At 43.2% G+C, this 13925-nt stretch overlaps 1 protein-coding gene across 5 annotated transcripts in view; it reads left to right on the top strand.

The window, feature by feature from the left end:
* Nucleotides 1-13925, top strand: part of FNDC3A (fibronectin type III domain containing 3A) — a 232899-nt gene that overhangs the window by 46475 nt on the left and 172499 nt on the right. The window lies entirely within an intron of this gene.

The following is a 13925-nucleotide window of genomic DNA, read 5'->3' on the forward strand; positions in this document are numbered from 1 at the left end:
AATCTAGCAATATAAAAGCTGAGGGAGGCCTATGATTGATGTCTATAAAAGCATTTGGGAGGTGCAGCTGTAAACACAAGGGATGGCTAAGATTATTTAAGGTAATGGACAATATTGGCACAAGCAGAAATAGATATAAATTGATGGTAAATAAACTTAGAAAAAAATTTCTAACTACTAGAGCAGTGAGATTCTGTGACAGCTTTCCAATAAGAATAGCGAGGCCAAAATTAATTGGTTTCAAGACAGAGTTTGATAAGTACCTGAACAGGATTATATTATATTAGCAAATTTGCCCATCAAGAATGACAGACAGGCAGAGACACAGGCCTGCATCTGGTTCCCCCACCTTCAGGTCTGGGTCTGGGCCTACTACCCCTTCCCCCATGCTGCACCTCTGAAGGAGGCGCTGGGCTCTGATTGTCCCATGGCCTGGCCAGGGCCCCAGTGAATGGAGCCCCGGCCAGGACATGGGCAATCGGAGCCCCACAGCTTGTCCAGGGGTGCAGCCTGTGCCCTTCCCCCTCCCCCCCCAGCTTGTGTGGGCTGTGCTCAGCCTCTGTCCGTGCCTTGCTGCTGCTTCACTGACAGCAGCACAGCACCATGTGCCTCACTGCCCAGCCTGCCCAGCAGAAGGACTCTCATAGCACTGTGCCAGGCTGCTGTCAATGCAGCAACAGCAAGGCATGGAGCAGAGGATGAGCACAGCCCTCAGCTGCAGCCCACCCTTGCCCCATGCACAGAATGGGGAGCCAAGGGGAGGGGGGCTGTGGCCCCCCATCACCTCATGCCTGGAAGAGCCACCAGGCTACAACTGCCCCACAACCCAGCCTGAGCAGGGCCCAGTCACCATGAACAGGACCCCAGCTAAGCTGGGTCATGGGAGTCCAGCAGCTCATCCAGGGGCACAGTGCGGGGGAGCTAAAAGGGGGGCACATGCCCCCCTGCCCCAAGTTCTCCCACATCCAACCATCCCCCCCCACCTCCTACTGTTCCACCCTGCACTGCCTTCCAGGAAGGGTTGGGGTGAAGCTTGCATGTGGCAGCTGTAGCTGCCACCCTGTGCTCCTTGCTGCCCCTGCTTGGTGTCCAGCTGCATGCAACCACCCCCACCTCCCCATCTCACTTCCCCTCCCTAGGCGGAGGTGGTTGGGGCCAGGAAGCAGGGCAGGTGGTCGGGGGCATAGTCTGGCAGGGCAAGGCACGCTGCTGCGGGGTTGCACGGCATGCCATACCACATCCACTTCCCTCCGTTCCACCTCCTGCTACATGCTGTGGTCTGTGGGTGCTCCAGCTGTGGTCTGTGGGTGTGCCATACCTCCCAACAACAGGCAGCGGGGTGGGAAGCAGGCATGGCACGGTGTGCTGTGCCATATGGCCACACTCTGCGGCAGGCAGCATGCTGTATTCCATGGCAGGAAGTGCTCCACCGGCCACAGCCCACTGCAGGGAGCACCCTGTGGCAGGGAGTGTGCTGTGTCCCATGGCAGACAGTGCACCACATGGCCATGGGAAGTGTGCCATGCCACACCACATTGTGCTCCTGACTGCCTCCGCCTCCTTATGTCTTTCTGTTATGCTCTGGGCCAGCCAATCATGTGACAGACAGACAGAGAGACTAAGGCTTTTATTATATTAGAATTCCTGCCTTTAGGACCATGGGAGTGGACTCAGTGATCCATGAGATTCCTTCCAGTCCCGTGTCTTAGCAAATTTTTACATAGATATCACATGCGAGAAATGCGACATTTTATTAACTGTCCTTTTGGTGATAGGTCATTGACAGTGCCCTTTTTTTCCTGCTTTACCAGTGGCAAACTAGATTGTTTTTGATGTTTTGGCCATTGTGCTTGGTGGTTGAATGAGAAAACTGTCTGTGCAGTTTTTAAAATAGGCTAGATCAGTGATTCTCAGTCAGGGTGCTGTGAGATGCTTTCAAGGCTGCCACAGGATGCCAAACACTGTGAGGTGTGCAAACTGATTCATAAGACAAACTCAGCATTTCAGAGGATCCATAGTGTTAAATATGCTAACTTGTTGTGATCAGAGTTCTTTGCAAAAGAAAAAATGCTCTATTTTCCATAGTTAAAAGAAAACAGCTGAAAACTAGGAGCTTATACTTGGAGGGGTGCATTGAATCTAAAAAGGTTGAGAAACCTCTGGGCTAGACAGATGCCTGTCTAGGATAGTTTAGATAGGGAAGGTTCCATCTTGAAGAAGTTGGACTAGATGAGCTGCTGAGACCCTTCTAGCCCTACCTTTTTATGATTCTATTATTTGAAAATCTTCCTACTCTGAAAAATACCTAAATGCTCTTTAGCAGAGATGATGAAAATAGTAGGCAAGATGATTCTGAGATCTCTGTGACTGAATGCAGATTTAAGGTGTATTGTATTTTGATTTGCAGTTGGCACCTGTGTACTCCAGACAGATGCTAGATCACAATCTTTGAGTTTGAAACCTTTGCTTGCCTACAGAGTGGAAATATTGATCCAGATTATTTTTTGATATTTTAGATGGAAACCAGTTAGATTTTATATTACCCATCCGCTTCTCCTGCTTCTCTGACTTCCTCTTTTGGGCACAATACTGATTTTTATTTTTTGGGGTCTTATTTTTTGGCTTGTTTTTTTCTTCTCATAAGTTACCCCTCTTCAGCTAGCTCGAGAAATGCCTGAAAACACAGCTTGTTCAGGGATAGACTCCAGTATTTGGAGGAATCTGCATTTGAGTATCTTTTTAGGGAATTTCATTAAAGAGCAGCATATTCCAGACCCTTTTCTATTAAGAGGGATTAGGAGTGAAATAGGAAGGAAAAAAATTAAACACAAAGAGACCACTTAAAATTTGAACCACAGTAAAAATTAAAGTGGAAGAAATGTTTTGCAGTTCATACAGTAGCTATCCTTAAAAGGCAGTTGCACCAAAAAGTTGAGTATAAATCTTCAAATTTACATTTCACAGGTGTATTAAATAAAGTCTACAAAAGGTGTCAGTCCTCTTGATTTTTTCAAGCAATATAGTCAGTTAGAAAGATAATTTATTTTTTAATTTCACAATAGCTCAAAATTACAACAGACCTGGCTACAAATTAGTTTTCCACAAAGATTAAGAAATCTTATACTATGAGTTGATCTTATTAGCCTTTTTTCCCTCTGCATGTAATACATGACTCCTTAAAGAATTTGCAAATGCATTTATTCATCATGTCAGGGACCATTATGGGAAGCATTTAATACTTGTAGCAATTTAAACCAGCATAGACGAAATGAAAAATGCTTTTATGTCTGAAGTTTCAGAAGTCAGAAAATTTACAACTAAAGGCAATATTCCATCAGTAGCTCACCCTCTTGACACTTGGGTGGTTCTGCATATTTGATTTGATTTTTGGAATATATTCTTTAATTCTTAAAACTTTTTTATGGCACTGTAAGTGTATGTGCTCTTTCTTTATATGCAGTAGTAATGTCTGTCTTTTTTTTGGATAAATATAAAATCTCATAGCTTTAACTGTGAACTTCATTGATGCCATGTGACAGCATTTGTTTCAATATAAGCATATGTTTTAGTCCAGCCTTGTGGATAAGTTGGACATTTGTCCTTGGGAAAAATGCCTTTTTCCTGCCTTAAAGAATGAGCATACAGGCATTCAAACCTAGTGCTTCTGCCACCAACCACTAGCTCTTTTGAAGAGCAATTTCCCTGTTCTTTTCTACCACCACTTGTAATGCCTGTATGCTTACTTGTAGCGCAAAAGGGTTCCTATCACCAGTACCCCACAGTCCCTGGCTCTTCCTTCCCTTTTGCCTGGTAGCTCACCCAGCACTGAGCTGTCAGGGCACCAGTGCTGCTGCCTTCTTCCCGGTCCTTACATTGAGGGGACTGGACATGGGGTGGCCAAGGGGGTAGCTGATCAGTGGTACCTGGAGGGCTAATCCCTGCCTGATCAGTGGGACTGAGCATGGGGGCTGTCTCAGCTGCAGGACCAACACAAGTCAAGCTTGTCTGGCTGGTATGGTTGCTCCTTGGCTGATGTTCTGGCTGGAGGGGTCTGCCCCCACACCATCATAGCTGCTAAAGCCTAGACTGTTGCCTGTGCCCTGACAGCTGAGAAGCCACATGCTTATAGCCAGAACACCTGCAAGTGCTAGTGCCCGGCCTTAGGCCCAAGGAACAGTCCAGTTCTGCAGGTTTTGGGGGAGGCAGCAATTGAAGCTGTCCCCCTGCCCTACAGAAATCCCAGGAATAGCCCTGTTTCCCCACCACCCTTTAAATATTATCATGTTTTCTGGTACTGTTTGAAGTGTAACCCCTTTGATACCACCAGAGAACCGGATTGCTTTTCAAAGGGCAGTGGAAAGCCACACTGCCTTTAAACAGCACCCTTTAAAGAGTTCAGAGGGCAGCTTCCAGTGCTGTTCCGCTGTGGGCTGTGTTTTACAGCCCCAGTTGCTGCTCTTCGGATGGACAGATGGATGTAGTGTTTCATGTCAGTCATGGACAAATGTGGATTTGGGATTACGTTTTTTTCTAACTGGAAATTGGTGATTTTTTTTTAAATCGGAAAAAACCAGGATCCCTGGTTGTAACTGACAGAGGATGTCAGGTTGCAGTTTGTAGAAGTGAATAAACTTTCAGATCTAGAATGAAATCCATGGTAATTGAAACTGAGCCTTTAATGAATTGAATGAAGCATCATTAGTGCATCATAAATATCTTTAAAATATGCCAACCAGACATTGGGATTGAGGATCCTGCGAGATCAAGATTTTTATTTTGCAAATAGTTCAAACTAATTTAAATGTAGCATCTGTTACATTTGTCAGGGGTGATTTGGATAATTTTCCACAAAACCAGATTTGTTGAAAAATGCTCTTCTCTTGCCAGACTTCTAGGCTTGCTGCAATGGAGTGGAAGGGTTTGGGACCCACAGTTCTAACCACTTCTCAAATTCTAGCTGTACAAGAGGAGGCCCAGGAAACACAGGCTCACTGGACTTCTTGCCTTGAAGCTGAAACTTGAAGTATAGCAGTCCTAAGACAGGTGCTTGGAGTCCACCACTCCAGTGCAGCTCCACCCTATGGACTGCCCCAGGACTGAGGACCATGTTTCTCTGGTCCCCCATCCCACCAAATCTAGAAGAATACCAATTTTCTCATAAACCATGTATCATGATCTGCTTTGCCTGCATTAGTCAGCATAAAACAGAAAATCTATCATTGCTAGAAAATCATGTATTCAGCTGGAGAATGTTTGTTTAGTATAAGTACCATGTGAACATGTGCTCTTAGACCCTTCTCAACTGGGAAACATTTGAATTAAATAGTACATTATCAGGTCAAGGTCATATTTTCTTACAATTTCATCTTTAAGACATAAGGTTTAATATTTAAAGCTGTACCCTGAGTGGAAAGAATCAAAAGAATTCCATACTTCATTTAAAAAAAAAGTCTACATTTAGTAACCAAAAGGCCAATATATTTTTTTTAAAAGGTAAATTCTTTGTTTAAACAGGTAGAATCAACAGCCATTACATAGATGAGGTTACTACATTTGTGTTGTGAATTCTAGCTTTGACTCCCTCTTTCTGAAAAGCATGCATAGATTATCATGCTCCAGCTTGCTTTGTTTGTTTGTCTTGCTGGTTAAAATCAAGTCAAGAACCTACATATGTTTCATTACTCTGTTTTAATAAGAGAATAAAATGTATGCTTTTTAAAAGTCAAGGCTAGCAACTGAGAAACAGTTTTGCATATCTAATTTTCACTTGCCGTACCGTGTTCTTCACCCAGTTCAATGTTCTTTCATAAAAGCTTTCATAAACCACAGCTGCTTCCAAGATCATAGTACCTCAGAGTGTCGCTAAACCAACTGTTAAGTAATTCTTTGCTTGCTGTACTTTGGAAATCTTCATTAAAGAAGGCATCATCAGTAGACACCAGAAACAAATGTCAGTGGAGACTTCAGGAGAAGGGACATGCTAGATTTCTCTTCGTTTCCCTTAAAGTTCAGATCAGCCAATGGAGTTTGAGGGATGAGAACCTAACTAAAACGCTGAAGATGCCTCCTGTTGTGTGAGCATGGATATAAATATCTTCAACCTTCAGTCAGTTTCCTTCCCGTGTTGCCGAGTCTCATCCCACCAAAATGGTTAGTAGTAGGGAGACAGTGAGGGACCACTGTCTTCTATCTCACTTTAAAAAAAAAAAAAAAAAAAAAAGAGTTACTATATGAAGAAAATTCCTTTGGGTTACCCAGGAAAAGTGTCTATAATCTTCCCACATATATATAAAGGGGTATTTCAGCTGAAAGACTCGTGTAACAGAAAATACAATACAACAGTCCTAGCTCTAAAGCCTTCATAAATACTCACCCGTCCTTCCTGGAAAGGATGATTTAAAAGTAACACAGAGGGAATCAAGTTTTAAGATGAGATAACTTTGCAGAAGTGTTGCCTATCTTTTCTCCTTCAGGTCCTTGTCCATATACGTTCTCCACCTTGGGTGCTTAAGTGCCTTAAGTAGCTGAGGTCAGAGAGATTTTTTGTTGTAGCTGTACAGTGCACAAATTCCCTGACTCTTCTTGTGTTCTGCATCAAGACCATAAAGGGTGGTCTAGCTGGAGCTGGAGCTGGAGCTGGCGCTGTCAGGGCTGACAGATCTGGGCTGCTGGCAAAGCTATGGAAAACAATAGACCTGTCTAACCTGACTGGATTTTCAAATTGTTCAGCACAGTGAAACAAAACAGTAGGACTGGAGATATCAGCAGTGGTGTATGGGATAACGTTCCAGGAGGCTACTGAAGTATGCCATGTCTTTAAGGAGCAGCCAGTGCTGTTGTTAGAAGTTCTGAGTGTAGAGGGGAAGTTGGTACTGAAGTGGGAGACCCTGATGATTAGCAGGGATCCTGGTTTCTCCAATCTAAAAAAATCCACAATCTTCAGTTTAAAAAAACAAACAAACAAAACCCCAAATCCACATTTGTCCATGGCTGAAGTGAAACATCACTAATGGATAGATACCTTAGTGGGTGGCTGTGGGCCACACATACAGATGTCTATATTAGTGATTCATTTAACTCATGGACAAATGTGGGTTTGGAGTTACTTTTTTTTTAACCAAAAATTGGGGATTTTCTTAAATCGGAGAAAACCAGGATCCGTGATAATTGGATAAGGGAGAACCCTGAGTGCTCTTTCTTGTACTCCCTAAGCAACGATGAGATGTACTCTGTAGAATCGGTTGTTGGTTCCAGGATGTTTATGAGCTTCTTTAGGATTTGCCTGGCACTGAAATATCAGAGTGGGATGGAAAAGGAGAGGATGAAATACCCAGTGAGGGCAATATTTTTTTTTTTTAATAATCTCTAGGTGTCTGCTAGAAATAGATTTTCTGAAGCCAGTGTTGAAGGCAGCCTTTTCCAAAAAAATGTTCACCCTTGCAGAGTCTTGTGTCCAGCCAAGTCTAGTTTTGGGGGTCAGAGGTTGACTGTAAAAATTTACTTAAGAGATGATTTGCACTCTGATTTAACACATCTTCCTGGTCCAGGAAGTAGACAACAGTGGAGTTTCCAGGGATGTAAGGTACTCCCTTAAATAGTTGGAGCATGAATATGCTCATTAATTGTAAGCATAAGACCATCTCAACGACAGGCTGAGAGCCATGGGGCTCTTTAGCCTGGAAAATCGCAGGCTCAGGAGTGATCTGATGGCCACCTATAAGTTTATCAGGGGTGACCACCAGTATCTGGGGGAATGTTTGTTCACCAGAGTGCCCCAAGGGATGACAAGGTGGAACAGTCATAAACTCCTGCAAGACCATTTCAGGCTGGACATAAGGAAGAATTTCTTTACTGTCCAAGCCCCCAAGGTCTGGAACAGTCTGCCAGCGGAGGTGGTTCAAGCACCTACATTGAACACCTTCAGGAGTAGATTGGATGCTTATCTTGCTGGGATCCTATGACCCCAGCTGACTTCCTGCCCTTTGGGCAGGGGGCTGGACTCGATGATCCTCCAAGGTCCCTTCCAGCCCTAATCTCTATGAAATCTCAGAGCTTGAATCCTGATGGAAATATTGTTGAGAGAGAGAAAGTTGCCTAATCACAGTGCAGTCACTGAGACCCTCAAGCTATATAAGGAGCATATGGAGCTAGGGCAAAAAAAAAATGTCTACGAGTTAAGTACTTCAGGTATATGTGCACCCACAGTGGAATGTACATGTGGGCAAACATTCAAAGAAGAAAAAGATGGGTAAATCTTTTGTGCAGCTGTCTTAAAAATTCTTTCCCCTTGGGGGAACGCACTAGCTTTAATTCTTTGTAGGCAAAGACAGCTGAAGGAAAACAGGTGGGTATTTTTGAAGTCATCTGAGCCAGGATGGCTGCTTCATATTTTTTCTTGGATGAGTCTTGCAGCTTTTTAACTAAAAAGGTTGTGATAAAGAGGATGTCATCAATTTCTGTTGAGTATATACAGACAACAATTGTATTGATAGTAAAGGACATTGATGCAAGCTGTTACAATGCAAGTGTTGTGTCTGCACCATTATATAGTGCAGGGGTTTTCAACCATTTTTAATAAGTGTACCCTCGGTTGGGGTGGGGAGTAGCTGGATGCCGGGGTGGGGTGGGGCTGGCAAGCGGCCAGATGCCGAGCTGGGAGGTAGGATGGCACTGCATCTGTGTGGTCTTGCTCTTGCCCTGCCTCAGCCCTGCTCCTGTGAGGCAACAGCATGGAGTGGCAGCACTCTGTCCTTGCCTGCCCCCCTGTACCTTCTGGGACCTTTCAAAGTACCTGTTGTCGACAACCCCTGCTGTAGTGAAGTGAGTGTAGCAAAATTACTCCAACTTTAATGTTACTTCCTTCAGGGTCAAAATTCATTCTTTGGCTTGCTTGTATCAAGCATATGGCTGTGATAGTTTAGTGCCTCAGGGAAGGGACCAGGGCAGTGCTACAACAAGGATCAGGCCCCTTGCAGCTCCCCTGCTGTCTTTGAAGTTGCAGGTGTTTTTGGCACTCTGCCCAAAAATGTTGCTGAACCCTGATCTAAACTAAGACAATGGGCTCTTATCCCATTACTTGGATTAGCTTTTTTTTTTCCTAACTGTGTCTTTTGTCCCTCAATGAGTTAACTGCTTTGCTTTTCTCTTCTATTTACCTTGCCTCTCCTAGGAGTGTCCCTTCTTTTTTCTTTTCTGTCTCTACCCTTTGCATTCTAAACACTGCTGTTTAGAAGCTCTGCTTCCTGCAGTACCTTCTCAGCATTCGATAAAGTAAGCTGCTGCTGCATATGAAAGCTTCTGCACCTCTGATTTAGTTAGGGCAGATTTACTTCTTACAGACTATCTTCTAAGGTATTGAGGTCCGTTTCAAGTTTGCAGATTTTCTATGTGCATACTATGCCTTTGTCTAGCAAGGTATGGCATCCTTGTTCTGGCCACTGCCCCTTACTTTTGGTATGTTGTAGTTTTTTGCATGGTGTTTTGTGCCTGTTGTCATTTAGTGCTGTGCAGTCATTTAGTGCTTGCTAAAGCACATACTAAATTACTGCGCAGTAACTGCTAGTACTGCACGGTCCTGATGCTGTATGGGTTACTTCTCACTTTACTGAGCAATAGCTCGTTGCTACTACGCAGTAGCAGTGGCATCAGTTTGTGCCTGCTGATGCTACATTGCCATAGCAATGAGCGACATTGCCACCTGTAGATTGTTGCTATGGCAACAGTGTCTTGTGTAGCTATGCCCAATAAATAAGGAAGGAACATGGAGTTAGCAGACAAATATTGGAGGGATTGGAGTGGGATTATATTGTGATTGAATCAGCTTTAGATAAAAGTTCCAAAAAGTCCCACTGAAGTGCTTGATCTATACAGATGCTGGGGAGCTGGGTCAAACTAAGGCATTTCCTCTTCTGGTAAAGTGCTGGGGGGGATTTTGGTTGGTCTTGTCCACACCCGCTTCACCCCCACCTGTCAGTGCCCATAGTCACCTGTGAATATAGGTGACTGGACTTGAAGACCTGAGAAACCCCTTCCAGTCCCACATTACTGTTCCTCTTTAGTGGCAACTAGAGGTGCACTGATACATTGATATATATCGTATCAGCACCAATTTAAAAACAAAATAAAAAAAAATTGACATTATTGGCAATCGACTCTTTTGGCTGATGTTGCCAATAAATGCCGCCTGGCACCTTGGAGAGCAGTGTCTGGCCAGTAAGTGTGGGTGGGGGCATATTGAGGTCCCTGTGGTGAGGGAGGGAGTAGGGCAGGGGCAGATGCTTGGCTCATCCAGGGGCCAGGGAGGGGGGCAGCACCCACCACTGTGTGCATCACTGAGGGAGGCATGGTGGGCATGTGCCCCCTGGATCTGTGTACAGGGTGAGGGCAGGCTGCCTGCTGCAGGCTCAGACCCAGGGACTGTGCCAACGTCTTCCTGGTGGCAGGGGAGTTCGGGTGGTGTGGCAGTTCTGGAAGGGGGACCTATGGGGGGGATGCTATGGCAAATTTTGGGGCAGCTGTAGCCCCCTTGCTCTGCGTGGCCGAAGTGCAGCCCCAGCCCAGCCTCCCCGTTGGGAAGAAGCTGACACAGTACCTGGCCCTGAGCCCACAGCAGCAGCCTACCCTCATCCCACATATAGATCTGGAGGACACACGCTCCCTCAAGATGCACACAGCAGCAGAAGCTGCCTGCAGCACCTGGACAAGGTGCCTGCAGCTCCATTGAGTGCTTTGCCCAGCCTCGCTCCCTCCCTCACTGAGGGGGTCTTGATTTACCCCCCCATGTCCCTTCTCCCAACAGACTTACTAGCCAGATGCTGCTCCACAAGCTGATGGGCTGTATATCAGCAATTGGATTGATATCAGTCGATATGGCTGGTCAATAATTGGCCATCGGTATCAGCCCAAAAAATCGTTATTGGTACAACCCTAGTGGCACTTGTGGACAGTGAAAAAGTTGGATAGCTCTGTAACACCCAAAAGATAAGGTGGCAAAGAGTTTGGATTTACTGCAAAGAAAGTTGTCTTTTATTACAACTTCAAGTTGCCGGTTAACAGACATAGATTTAAAAAGCTGATGCACCTTGCCTGGACTGTCAGACCTGCCTTGTTGCTGATCTTTTCCTCATTGTTGTTAAGTTTGTAACAAACCACATCCAGAAAGTCTTTTTTGGCTGTGTGTTTGGAAAGCTTACATACAAGTAAACAACAGATGATATTTGCCATGTATTCTTGGAAGAACTTATTAGTAAAGCTGGTCAGTCAGGCTCAGTTTAAAAAAAAAAAAAAAAGAGGAAAAACCTGCCTTTTACCAAAGTTTTACAGGAAAGCAGATGTTTCTTTATCAGTACATTGTGTTCTGAATGAGACACCAGATTTTCCACAGAGGAAAATGTAGCAGTTTTTCAGAGGAGAAAAATTATGGAGAAGCCTCCCAGCTATGATTTCCCTGCATGATGGGTCTGCAGACTGCTCTGAAGAAGCTAGCACTTCTTATCCTCATTAAAATAAACTACATGTGGCAGTTTGTTTGGGGTCTGAGGACTTTGTTTGAACAATTATTACAGTTCCCAAAGTCTAAACGGAGGAATCTACTTAAAAAAACAAATAACTGATAAAAACTTAATCCTTTATCCTGTTTCTGGTTAAAAATAAATAAAACCTAATCCTCCCCCAAACACCATTTGCTTAGGGTTTTTTTTAGTTAGTATGGAGAAAAGTCTATTTTAAAAACCATTAATTGTTTTTATTTAAATTTTATTAAGTTGATATTTAAATGTCTTTTTTAAAAGAAAAAATTAAAGTTATTCTAATATTATTAAGCTTTGTTGACCATTAAATTGACTAAAATAACTTAAAATTAATATTTAAACAAGTAGTCATTTAAAGAGAGACTACTGACTTGCTTAGCAAGTAACTTCCATCATCTGGAATAAGTGTTTGTTGGAATACTAAATCAGCTTCTAATAGCTGTGGCCTCTTCTGCAGGTGCAGGGAGAGATTGAATGAACTACTCATTAAATTGAACTAGTTAAATGTACTGAAGGAAACAAAGTTGAGAAACCAGTTAAGGTTAGAAAAAGTAGGAAAGCTTGGGTTTTTTCTCTTTCTCATCCATGAATGAAAATGAAATATAAGAGGATGAGACCTTGTAGCTTTAAAAATTTAAGACACAGTAACCAGAAATAATCAGTTCAGTTCACTAACTACTGTTCTTCTACTTCCTTTGTAGAAAAATCAGTTTTAAATGCAGTGTATATTTTATAATTGATTTTTCTTATGTATCCAGCACATTTTAAGATGTTATTTCACTAACTAAATAAAGCTTAAAATATTGTTTTGGTTCATTTTAATGTATTACCATATCCCATCTAAATAAAGCTTCACACAAATCATTATTAAAACAAGCTAACCTAGTTTTAAAAAGGCATCATACATTTTTGTATCTTAGAAAAGGGTATATTCAAATTAAGAATCTGAATGAGAAAATGTTAAGCTATTTAATTTGATTAATGATCAGTCCTTCTCGTACTGACAGTATGAATTGGCTGGAGCTTCAATTTAGTACCTTCTGGCTTGATGTGCTACATTTTTGTATAGCTACCATTTTGTTATGTGTGGATCTAAATCCTGAGTCTGTTTTATTTCCAAGCCAGCTGGATATAAGTACAACAGAGTGGTCACATCTACACATGTGCTGACTGTGCAGTTGTTAATGCGCAGTAACTGCTGGTACTACATAGTCCTGATGCTGCACAGGTCATTTCTGACTTTATTGCGTAATAGCTCGTTGCTACTACACAGTAGCACAGTTCACAGTTTGTGCCTGCTGACGCTACATCACCATAGCATGAGCTACATTGCTGTCTAGCTTGTCGCTACAGCAACATAGCATCTTGTATCGATATATCCAGCAAGGAAGGAAGGAACATGGAGTTAGCAGACAAATATTTTAGCCATAGAAACTTTACCCTGGTAAACAAGACAAGGTTATTTGGGTGAATCTGATATCTTGTATTAGAGCAACTTAAATAGTTGGAAAAAATATGTCATTAGACCAACACGGCTACAAGGTGCACCCCAGTAAAAAGTTACAGATATTTTGAGAATAGATTTGGACAAGTTGGAGAGTCCAGTGGAAAATGGTTAGGGGGATGGGACACATGGCTTGAGAGGCTAAGGGAACTGGGCTTATTTAGTTTGGAGAAGAGAAGACATACTTGAAGCAGGGGTTCCAAAGAGGACAGAGCTGGACTGTTCTCAGGGGTGGCAGATGACAGAACAAGGACCAATGGTCTTGAGTTGCAGCAAGGGAAGTTTAGGTTGAATATTAAGAAAAAATACCCCTTTTCGTCTAGGATTGTGGTGAAGCACTGGAATTGGTTACGTAAAGATGGGTGGAATCTCCATCCTTGGAGGTTTTTTAAGGACCCTTTTTAAGACTCAACAAAGCCTTAGTTGGAGTGATCTAATTAGAGATCGTTCTGCTTTAAGCAGGAGACTGGACTAGATGACCTCTAGGATGAGGTCCCTTCCAACCCTTACTATTCTGTGATTCAGGCTGGACAGAGTCTGTGCAGCCTTGGCACTCTGCAGAATTGTCAAATTGTCAAGACAATCATAAAGGCATATTTCTCCAGGGAGAAGCAGGCTCTGGTTTATGGATGCACTGTTGGAGAAATGAGCTGGGAGTTCATCTTTCCCCATCCACACAACTGTAGAGAAGAAAATATAAGATAAGAAAAAAACCCAAACATTCTAGTAGTTTATTGGTGGCTGTGCTTTTCCAGGCTGATCAGACTGAGAAAATGGCCTTCTATTTCTGTTGTCTAATCAAGCCAAGCCCTACTGAAGCTGGTTGAATGGAAAGAAGAAAAATTCTAAGGAAAGAGTGATTTGAAACTGTCAGGAGGGTATCTACCATGGTT

The sequence above is a fragment of the Crocodylus siamensis genome, chromosome 1 (genome assembly GCF_052110815.1).
Source record: "Crocodylus siamensis isolate JL-2025a chromosome 1, ASM5211081v1, whole genome shotgun sequence".
In the NCBI taxonomy this organism is placed as follows: domain Eukaryota; kingdom Metazoa; phylum Chordata; order Crocodylia; family Crocodylidae; genus Crocodylus; species Crocodylus siamensis.